Source organism: Triticum aestivum, chromosome 6D (assembly GCF_018294505.1).
Source record: "Triticum aestivum cultivar Chinese Spring chromosome 6D, IWGSC CS RefSeq v2.1, whole genome shotgun sequence".
NCBI lineage: Eukaryota > Viridiplantae > Streptophyta > Magnoliopsida > Poales > Poaceae > Triticum > Triticum aestivum.
The window spans coordinates 490,960,468-490,972,620 of NC_057811.1; the positions used below are offsets into that span (position 1 = coordinate 490,960,468).

Sequence of the window (12,153 nt, forward strand, 5' to 3'; positions counted from 1 at the left end):
TTGGTCCAAAATTGAAAAATGGAAGTTGTGCTCAAAATTTTCAAATGACCAAAGTCGGTTTTTGAATAAAAATGATCTATAGGCATCAGAGGACTTCTCAAAAATTTTGTGGCATTTGAAAGGAATTATTTGAAATAGTTCTAGTGCAAAAAGTTACATTTAAGAAAAAAAAAAGAAAATTCTACTGATGTTTTTGTTCATAGCATTTTTTGTGCATGTATGTATGTATGAATGGATGGATGGATGGATATGGATGTATATACAAAATATTCATATATGATTTTTTTGTTCATAGCAATTTTTTCCATGTATGTATAATTTATGTATGTATGTTCATATATGCAAAAGTTACATTGAAGAAAAAAATAAGAAAATTCTATTTTTTTTCTTCTTCTCTTCTATCCCGATAACTTCAACACGAGGGGGGGGGTCGATATACCCCCTCCCCGATAACATTATTTTCCCATGTATGTATGTCGTCGTTGTCGATATAACCCCCTCCCGGATAACTTCGACATGAGGGGCGGTCGATATATATACCCCCTCTCGACCGTGATAACTTATACCACGGAAGCACCCCCCCCCCCGGCCCTCTCGCTCGACCAAAACTCTCGAGGACACCCAAACCATAGAAAAAACAATGTCGGTCTCCTACCCCCTCCCGCCGCGCCCCTACCCTTGAAGCGTTGCCGAGGCCAACCCCAAACACGGAATAAGCTAGGTCTACATTTGCACTAATATATCCACCTGCTGTCATGTTTGTATAATAATTGCCATGTTGTAATATTTGCAGAAACAATGGAGCACGGACGAGACGAGGAAGCAGAAGAGGTGTTTCGGGACATAATCTTAGCCGGAGGTGATGTCTTGTCGTATCTTAACGACAGTGATGGTCTGGAAGAACAGGGTGAAGAAGCAGGCTGCGGTGATCGAAGAGTGGAGGAGGAAAGACATGATTATGATGGCTCCGGTGACCCAATGCTGGTGCAAGAAGGAGCCCGTGGTGACGGCTCCGGTGACCGAACAGAGTCCGGCCAGGTAAATATATTAGTTAAGCCCGTGCTGACTAGCTAATTGATGCATTCATTGTTTTGGTATGTACACATATTAATTAACTCTCGTCTTTCTTCTTTTTTCTAGCCCTCCGAATCAAGCACAACTTTGGTAAAGAGACGAGGCCCGAAGAGAAAGTTGCGCTCGGATGAAAGGTTTGAGATCACAGCAATCGCGCGCGACGGCCAACCGATTGAACCCATCCGGACAAAGGAAGCATTTTCTGCTCAGTGCGGGGTTCTTGCTAGGGACAAGATCCCGATCAGCATCCACCAATGGTATAAGCCTAAGAAGGAAGACCCTGAGGTGTCTTATGTCAATGATATGCAGAAAGCTGATCTTTGGACTGAGCTGAAGGCAAATTTCACCCTACCGCCAGAGGAGGATCCGGAGAAGCCAGTTAAAGAGCAATTAATCAAGTCTCATGCTCTTAAGAAGATGGCAGACCTATTCAGGAGGTGGAAGAATGAGCTGAAAACGTTTGTCGACAAAGAAGAGACACCAGAATTCATCGGCCGGTATGAGAAGATCAGAGATCACTAGCCCGCATTTTTGGCCCAGAAGACATCGAAAAAGAGTAAGAAGATGTCAGCGACAAACAAGAAGAATGTTGCGAAGAAGAAGCTTCACCATCGCACGGGGTCAGCTGGCTACCTCAAAGCCCGGACTAAGTGGGCCAAGGCTGAGAATGATCTGCTTGATAAAGGGATCGAACCAGAGACAATGAACTGGCCAGACCGTTGCCGGACTTGGTTCTTCGGGGCTGGCGGAAAATTGGACCCTGTATCAGGGAGGTGCGTTTGGATGGACGAGCTTTTGAGAATACCAGTCAAGAGGCTTCAGCACTATATTAATTCAGCGCAGCAAGGGACATTCGTTCCAGACAGAGAGAACGACGAGCTCACAATGACCCTCGGGAATCCTGAGCACCCTGGACGGACACGAGGCACGCCAGGCTCCGTTCGATGGAAGGCTGGTTTTCCGGACGCAGGCGGTTACAAAAGCCAGGAGACGAGGAAAAAAGTGGAGCAGACCCAAATTCAGAAGCTGCATGAAAGGGTTCAAGCGCTAGAGGAACGAGACGCCAATCGACATGCCGAAACTACCCCCGAAGCTACCCCGCCATCTCAGCGGAGAAGCGGCGTGGCTTCCACCGAGCTTCTTTAGCCGGAGCATGTCTTGACGGCTCCTGCTAGCTACCCCGTGGATGCTATCACGGAGTCTCAACATTGCCACCTTATGACGCAATGGCAGAACTTCAAAGTCAAGGCGGCTGTTGGCTCTGTTTTACCTCCTGAACTCGGCGCAACCTACCACTGCCAGCCGATTCCAGAAGGATATGCTAGGGTGATGGTGGATGAAATAACGGAGGGATTTGAGGACCTCCGGCTTGACCACCCTACCGGTGAAGGGGAGACTCGGCTGGGTTTTGCTCTGAAGACTCCATGCCTATGGCGGAAGGAGCTCATCAACCTTCCGAACTGGACGCCTCCGGCGAGTAAGGGCACTCCGCCTCCTCCTCCGGCGAGTGATCAGGGCACTCAGCCTCCTTCTCCGGCGCGTGGCGGCACTCCGCCTCCTTCTCCACCTGCGCCGGCGTGCCAGAGCAGCCAGCCTCCTCCTTCTCCGCCTCGTCAGCAAGGGCGGAAGAGACCCGCCGCCGCACGGCTGCTCCGGCGCGTCGCAGTCCTTCTCCTCCGCCTCGTAAGCAAGGAAAGAAGACAGCCGCAGTCGCTCCGTCTGCTCTGCCGGCGTCTAGCAGTTCAGCTGCCAGAGGCGGGAGGCAATACAGATTCGGTCCTTCTCTGAAGACTCCAGAGAAGTTACCATACGAGAGGACCGAGGAGGAAACCACGAAGATCGTGCGAGCCGAAGTGACGAACTACTTTGAAGGGGTGAAAGCAAAGAAACATCCACCTCCGAAGGAGAAGGTAGATCCGGTGAAAGCGAAGCACACTCTGGCTGCCCTGACAAAACCACCAAAGTCTCCGCCGAGAGGCAACTATGAGCGCATTCTTGCAAAGACATTTGCCGAAGCGGAGCGGTCGGGAAGTACTGTCAGTGATCAAAGGTTAAAAGAACGACGAGCTGGGAAAAAAATTGCCCAGCTCGGCGAACAAGCGAACCAATCATGCCCCCCGCTCAAGGTGTCTAGCGACGAGCGTCGCTGCAGATCCGAGGATGGTGCCCGGTTATAGCAATCTTGGAGATTACCTGCCCGACGATGTACATTATGATTTCTTGGAGGTGGACGAACACAAATACCATTACGGGAAGCCTCTCGTCAAAGATGAAAGATCTCTAACAACGATGATGCGAAGATTACATGATTGGTACATCAAAACCTGCAGAGAGTCTGGGGGGAGGAATACTTTGACGCTGAGAGTTAAACCGGAGCATGACCTCGTTGGAATTGAACTGTTGAATGTTCCATTTGAGGAGTTCTTCCAGTTTTTCAATCAAAAGGCCCTCGATAAACCAACGATCACTTGCTACTGTCTGTAAGTAGTACTACTTCTGTCATTAAGTCTCTCTATATAGGTCAGCTCTTTCATTGCATGTATTTATAATTATCCTCACTATATTATGCAGATTGAAGATCGCCGAATTGAAGAAAAGACAAATCGGTGATATTGGGTTCATTAACACAAATCTCATAGATGCAACTGAGGTTAAATATCATGCCGAAAATACCGAGGCCAACTTGCTACGATCATTGGTACTAAATGAAAACAAAGATATAATACTCTTTCCTTACAACTTCAAGTGAGTGTTACTGTCTTGTGCATATTTAGTTTGCCTTATTAGTCCAGGTTATGGTAATGTAATTGATGACTTATGCATGCGTGCGCAGCTTCCACTATATTCTCCTAGAGATTAAGCTTGAGCAGGGAGTAGTAACCGTCTTAGACTCGAGACGAAAAGATCCCCAGGACTATGCAGACATGACTCAAATGCTCGAGAAGTAAGTTAAATCGATCATTATCCATCATATCAGCAACTTTGTTCATTTCCTGATATCAAGTAATTGTTTTCTTTGTCTGGCAGGGTTTGGATAAAATTCACCAAAAAAGCTCCGGGACTGCCGAAGAAGCTGTAATTTAGACACCCGAAAGTAAGTACTATAGTAGCATGTTCCGCGCATCTCCTAGTGATTCAAGCGCTAGTTTCATCAATACCATTTAGCATGCTTGCTTATCAGTTTGATTGACCTCTATTTTTGTAAAGTGGTTGTGGCAGGAACCCGGGAATAATTACTGTTGATACTACGTTTCCGAGTCCATCCGCCACACGACCTGTGAGCGGGGCTACTCTGACGAACAATATGAAGTGCGTAAGCAATAATATTCACAATTTTATTTTATTACCATCATTTGTGTCGAGTTTCATTTATTCATATATATATATATATATATTGACCCCCTTCTTCAAATTAGATCTTTTGGATGCGGGATGAACTCCTAGCACCAGATTGTATGCGAGCAATTCAAGAGGAATTTGCGGCATTCTTCCTTGACCACGTGATCGTTGAAAACGGAGAATACTATGTGGACCCTGTGTTCATATATAATTAGGAGATTATATTGTAAGAGATAATTATTGTATATATGTAGCCGGTAGTGTCGGATAGATATATGAGAACTTGTTGTTCGGCCAATCTCTCGGAGAAGGAGAGGTGGTCGATATCACTTCTCTCTGTATGCATATATATGTTCATGACGATCTTCTGTTTCCTTCATTTGCTTACTAGCTAGCGTGTCTAGTCCTCTCTATACGTATATAGTACGTAGCGTCGACCAAGCACGGAGATAAGAGAGGACACTTCTCTCTACTAATTAGCTAGCTAACACAATATATGAAACACCTAAATTAACCCCCCAAACCCCCAACCCCCCCCCCCCCCTTAAAAAAAACAAAAACCCCAGCCCCTAAAATGCTGACGCGTGGATGCCTATTGGTCCCGGTTAGTGCCACAAACCGGGACCAAAGGCCCTCCTGCCTGGGCTCGCCGCGCCGGCCACGTGGAGGCTATTGGTCCCGGTTAGTGCCACCAACCGGGACCAAAGGCCCTCCTGCCTGGGCTCGCCGCGCCGGCCACGTGGAGGCCCATCTGTCTCGGTTCGTGTAAGAACCGGGACTAAAGGGTCAGGGCATTAGTAACGACCCTTTAGTCCCGGTTCAAAAACCGGGACAATAGGCCCTTTTTCTACCAGTGGACAGGATTAGTGCTATATTATATTACCTTGTCAACTTCCTGCTGTAGAGATTGTCTAACCACGGCCGACTGCTGTATAACTCTCTCCAATGATAAATATGCTGATAGATTAGCATGTGTTGCCATTGATCACCAGATAAACATCAAAATATGATCATACATGGAGGTTACAATACCAGAAGCTAAAGCGAAAGTCATCTTTTGATCAAGCGAAAGAGAGTATCTTGGAGCGCACCGAGAATAGCCCTATTCAAGCTATCTGCAACATTTTTCCTATACTCTGGGGCTAGTAGATGAAACATAGGTGACTTCTCAGGCTCTTCATAAGCTAAGAGGGCCATAAAGTCCCGCACAACAACACAAGGATCTCCAATAGTTACTCACGCACAACAAAATCAAAACATCCCCATATGTGACATGCAAAAGAAGTTACATATAACTGGTTGAATGGTGCTTCTCTACTTCAACCATATGCAACTCATGTTGTGTTTAGTAAATCTAGCAACACCCAAAGTGAAGGGCGGCATGGGTTTTAGGGATATGCATGTGTTCAACCTTGCGATGCTCAGAAACATGGCTGGCGCATTCTTACTGAACCAGAGTCTCTATGCGCACGAGTATTGAAGGGCAAATATTATCCGCATACTGACTTCCTTAATGCGAGTGCTCCTGCTCGAGCCTCGGCTACTTGGAAGGCAATCATTGCTGGGAGAAAGGCTTTGGATGTCGGGCTTATCAAACGAGTTGGAGACGGCTCTACCATCTCCACCTGGACAGATTCCTGGATCCCTGGCAATCTCTTTCTGAAACCGATGGGCCGCATTAGTTCTGCCCCGTTGGCCACGGTCTCAGAGTTGATCGATGAGTACACAGACAATTGGAATGTGGATATCATTCAGGCAAACCTCCTGCAACCGGACGTTGAGGCTATCTTAAACATACCCCTAAACAACGCCGGTGGTGAGGATTCTTTGGCTTGGGCCTTGGAAAAATCTGGCAACTACTCTGTAAAATCCGCGTATCGTTCTCTCGTGACTCAGAATGAGCACCACTCATTAGAGGAAGGGACGATTACAGAAGCTTCATCAGCTAACAAACAGATGTGGAATGCCCTATGGAAATTACACGTGGTTCCCAAGGTCCGTGTATTCTGGTGGAGAGTACTTCGGGGAATTCTACCGGACTCGGTAACTTTGCAGTATCGACACATTAAACCCTTGGGGCGGTGTGATATCTGCAAGGCCACAGAAGAAAATTTGCTTCATGCATTAGTCCATTGCTCTCATGCAAGGCAGTTCTGGATGGCGGATGTAGATAGATTCCAGCTTCGGCTACCTCGGCTGCACCGGACACATGGGCGCGGGATATTCTTCTGGACTCCCAGTTCGCAGAAGATGATCGTTGTAGAATTATCACGATCATGCATAGTATATGGTCATCACGGAACTGTTGGACCCATGATCGTGATGGCTATGACCCAGTTCAGGCTCTAAAGTGGATTCATGAAACCTTGGCGATTTTGGATCTTCCGTCATCGTGCAAGAAGAGCACGGCGACCCAGTGTTGGCGCCCGCCCGAGGCAGGGTGGGTGACCATAAACACGGATGGTGCTATGAGTGTCGGAGACATGAAAGTTGGAGCGGGAGGGGTGGCTTGCTCGCACCTGGCCTTCCTTGGAGCATGGAGTAAACCTCTGTCAGGCGTCACCGATCCGTTCATCGCTGAACTCTTAGCCTTTCGGGGGGGGATGATCTTTGCTCAACTTCGTGGCTTCTCACACGTGGTATTGGAGATTGACTGCTTGGAGCTAGTCAACATCTGAAAATTGCGCGACAATTCTCGCTCAATTGTTGCGCCTATCTTGGAGGAAATAGAGGAGATAAGTGCTAGTTTTGCCTCTTTGACGGTTACTCATATTGGTAGATCTTGCAATGGACCAGCCGATCAGTGTGCTCGCTTTGCTTGCTCACTTGATGGCACTGAAAGCTGGCTTAGCACCAGCCCTGAGTTCCTTCGCTCCTGCCTAAAGGCAGATTGTAACCTCATGATACTTGATCAATAAAGCTCCTAATTTCGATGCAAAAAAAAATCCAGCAACACCCGGTATCGGTGATGATAATGGGCTACTTCTCCGTACTTGGGCAACACAAAAGATCATGTTGTATTGATAGTATGTGACAAGCTAAAACTAATTCAATGCAAATATCATGCTGAAATTGGATCTGTTGTAATCATTAAACATAATGAAACCACATCGTAGTTTGGCAAAGTCAACAAAGATGGTGACATCAATCAGAATCCAGATGACTACGACACAGGAGAAATTTAGGTGGTCTGGCATCCGTACTGTTTTGATATATCCTTCCATACGAATGCATAATATCTCATCTATCACAGACAACCAAATTCCTACTAGTATATTAAAATGTATTTGAAGTTGTCTAATACGTCTAGGGTTATAAAAGTTATACCTCTAATTTCTCAACATACTTGGAAACTTTACCAAAGGGTGTCAACTTTTTCTGGCCAAACTCAAGTGCTTCTGTGCAGGCAGTAAAAATAGCCAGATTAATAAAACCATATAACCCAATTTCCCACCTCCAAAATAAATTCGGCCAGTTACCATTTTCTGGAACGAATTAGTTCAATGAAGTGAAGACTTATAAGATCAAAATGTAAATCCGTGTCATTCTCTAGCAAGTTGGGCGCCAACTCTTTTGTCAGCTCTATGGCCTTCACGGCATCCCCTTCCACCACAAAATTTAAGATCGCTAAAACAAACTCCCAGCACAACATTAGAATATGAGATGCAAATAGCCCATGCATGTAGACAAATGGGGATGGAAATGGTCATTTTGTAAACTGACATACTCCATATTTTCATGAATTCATGATATGTAAGCTCAGATACATTTAAGATCTAGTTCAACCACGATTATTTCAAAGGCACTACGGAAGAACAAAGGGAGCAAACGAAAGATACCGTCAAAAAGAAAATATCATGAAAGTATCCCCAAAAAATCAAAAAATGTAAAACATGAAGGAATTACCCTCAGGCCTAAGGTTTACTTGGGTAAAACTAAGCAGCCTAATGTGACATGGTAAATCAAATCAATAGGTTAAAGTGCATGATAGAACTTGTATTTCTAATGGTGTCAAGTGTCAACAGGAATCACATCCAGCCACTAGTGACAAAGTACAAATGACAGTGAACAACAATCATGTCTGAATTGGCTACATGTTGATATCCCATCCGCCAAATGAAGTGCAGTTCCATACTTGCATTGACCAGTTGATTCAGTAGGAGTATTTCAGTTAACTGAAATTAGTAATTAGTACTATTAATACACATCTTTTCTAATAAGACGAAAATGGATCCTTCATCATCTTTAATTAACATTGACATCGTAAGGGACGGGTTTGAACGAATATAAGAATACAGAAATTGGAAAGTTAATGTACACCAGAACTGAAAGAAATTTGCAGAAATATAGAGAGGTTCCTTGTATGCAATTTAACAAGTACTCCCTCTGTAAAGAAATATAAGAGCGTTTAGATCACTAAAACGCTCTTATATTTCTTTACAGAGGGAGTAATACGCAATTACACATCCCTGAACAATACCAATAAAAGATTAAGTATTGACCTGCAAATATATACCTTTACGCTTATCCACGTCTACATTATAATCAACAGGTAAGTGCTGGATAGGAAGGTCTTTGCGGTCTCCTTAAAACAATTGTGCATAAGATAAGATAGCACTATGTTTCGAACATTGTTATCGCTGACAGACTACGGTTGAAAGAAATTTCAATGTCACTAGCAGGCTATTACCAAAAGTAAGATGAAAGCATAACTAGTGTCATGAAAATTTAGGGAGAAGAACTCTAGTCATCTGCCTCAACAACGGTAATAGGTTATTTCCGTTAAGTGAATTTGGCAACGCCAAGACTACTTTATACTCACTTCAACATGCACATATAGTTGCATTTATTATCCATGGTCACACTGAGATAACAGTGCTCTCTTACCTAGTAGTGTCCAAATTCCTATTTGTTGTACATATTAATATCATAAAAGCATTTGTGTAGATATTTGTGAAATTACAAATGACAACTGAATATGTTCCGATTGAAAACAAATATGTTTATTGTTGGCGTGCTTTAATAGTTTGAAATTGCAAATGACAACTGCATAAGTTCAACAAAGGGTAAGGACCCAGGGGACATTCTTTTACAGAACCATTCCCTATTGAGATGCAGGCATCTAGTTGAGTTGTAGTTTCAAGCCGGGGGGAGGGGGGTGGACGCTTGAAATTTGAAGCGTTGGCAGAGTTTGTAAATGCATGAATACAACATGAATATGCATGGGTATCTAAGGAGCAAAGCACATCTATATGGATCGGGTATCTAGTGGCAAAAAGAAGGGAGGTGGTAATGAGCGGTAGACTGGTGGCCGGCAACCAATAGCAAGCACAGGACAGCAATGGTTGGGTTGCACTTGCATGTATATATAGACGTTTAATTTCAGGCCACTGATAAGATTCAGGTATTAATAAATATGGCATTGGGGTTTCGCCAGAATTAATGGCATGTAAAAGTAAAACATCTTTTTCTACTGATCGGATATCGTTTTAACGTCATTACTACTACTTGCGTGTTTGCCATAAGGGAACTATCTAAGTCTCCATTGACATAATAACATATTAAGAAGCATGTACTCATGTTGTTGAATGCTAAACTGGCTCGCTGCAGAATCGCCCCGATAGAGTGACCCACTAAACACTCAGAAAGAAAGCTCCCTATGCCGCTTACCACCCCGATAGAGCATCTCTTTGATTCCACTGGACCGTAGGGTACCTTATCGAGAAATTAATTTCCAATCTCTTTTTCACTAGAAACCCACGCAATTGACGAAGTCCCAATCTTGTGCACTACAAGCCACCTCTCTTATTATCGACAGAGAATCGATCTCTCTCCTTTCCTACCACAAGAACCTCATCCCCAAAGTTTGGACCTTCTCTCACTCACTAAAAAACTCTCTCTCCTTTCCTACCACAAGAACCTCATCCACAAAGTTTGGACCTTCTCTCACTCACTAAAAAACTCTAGCACGAGCAGATCATCCAGTCCAGGCAGTCATAGTACATGGAAATCTACCCAAGCGAATCCAATAGCTGAACAATGAACGAAGCAATGAGTACTCAGACAGAATTCCGCACAGATGGGAGAAATCACAAGTGAGGGAAATATGCCCTAGAGGCAATAATAAAGTATTATTTATTTCCTTGTATCATGATAAATGTTTATTATTCATGCTAGAATTGTATTAACCGGAAACATAATACATGTGTGAATATATAGACAAACAGAGTGTCACTAGTATGCCTCTACTTGACTAGCTCGTTAATCAAAGATGGTTATGTTTCCTAGCCATAGACATAAGTTGTCATTTGATTAACGAGATCACCTCATTAGGAGAATGACGTGATTGACTTGACCCATTCCGTTAGCTTAGCACTCGATCGTTTAGTATGTTGCTATTGCTTTCTTCATGACTTATACATGTTCCTATGACTATGAGATTATGCAACTCCCGTTTACCGGAGGAACACTTTGTGTGCTACCAAACGTCACAACGTAAATGGGTGATTATAAAGGTGCTCTACAGGTGTCTCCAAAGGTACTTGTTGGGTTGGCGTATTTCGAGATTAGGATTTGTCACTCCAATTGTCGGAGAGGTATCTCTGGGCCCACTCGGTAATGCACATCACTATAAGCCTTGCAAGCATTGTGACTAATGAGTTAGTTGCGGGATGATGTGTTACGGAACGAGTAAAGAGACTTGCCGGTAACGAGATTGAACTAGGTATCGAGATACCGACGATCAAATCTCGGGCAAGTAACATACCGGTGACAAAGGGAACAACGTATGTTGTTATGCGGTCTGACCGATAAAGATCTTCGTAGAATATGTGGGAGCCAATATGGGCATCCAGGTCCCGCTATTGGTTATTGACCGGAGACGTGTCTCGGTCATGTCTACATAGTTCTCGAACCCGTAGGGTCCGCACGCTTAACGTTACGATGACAGTTTTATTGAGTTTTGATGTACCGAAGGAGTTCGGAGTCCCGGATGAGATCGGGGATATGACGAGGAGTCTCGAAATGGTCGAGACGTAAAAATCGATATATTGGACGACTATATTCGGACTTCGGAAAGGTTCCGAGTGATTCGGGTATTTTTCGGAGTACCGGAGAGTTACGGGAATTCGTATTGGGCCTTAATGGGCCATACGGGAAAGGAGAGAAAGGCCTCAAAAGGTGGCCGCACCCCTCCCCATGGTCTGGTCCGAATTGGACTAGGGAAGGGGGGCGCACCCTTCCTTCTTTCTCCTTCCCCCTTCCCTTCTCCTACTCCCACAAGGAAAGGAGGAGTCCTACTCCCGGTGGGAGTAGGACTCCCCCCTATGGCGCGCCTCTCCCCTTGGCCGGCTGCCTCCCCCTTGCTCCTTTATATACGGGGGCAGGGGGCACCCCAGAGACACAACAATTGATCCTTGAGATCTCTTAGCCGTGTGCGGTGCCCCCCTCCACCATATTACACCTCGATAATACCGTTGCGGAGCTTAGGCGAAGCCCTGCGTCGGTGGAACATCATCATCGTCACCACGCCGTCGTGCTGACGAAACTCTCCCTCAACACTCGGCTGGATCGGAGTTCGAGGGACGTCATCGAGCTGAACGTGTGTAGAACTCGGAGGTGCCGTACGTTCGGTACTTGATCGGTCGGATCGTGAAGACGTACGACTACATCAACCGCGTTGTGATAACGCTTCCGCTGTCGGTCTACGAGGGTACGTGGACAACACTCTCCCCTCTCGTT

General features: G+C 45.1%; 1 pseudogene; it reads right to left on the reverse strand.

Annotated features, from left to right (window-relative positions):
- Positions 1-12,153, reverse strand: part of LOC123142805 (ran-binding protein M homolog) — a 32,641-nt pseudogene that overhangs the window by 13,269 nt on the left and 7,219 nt on the right.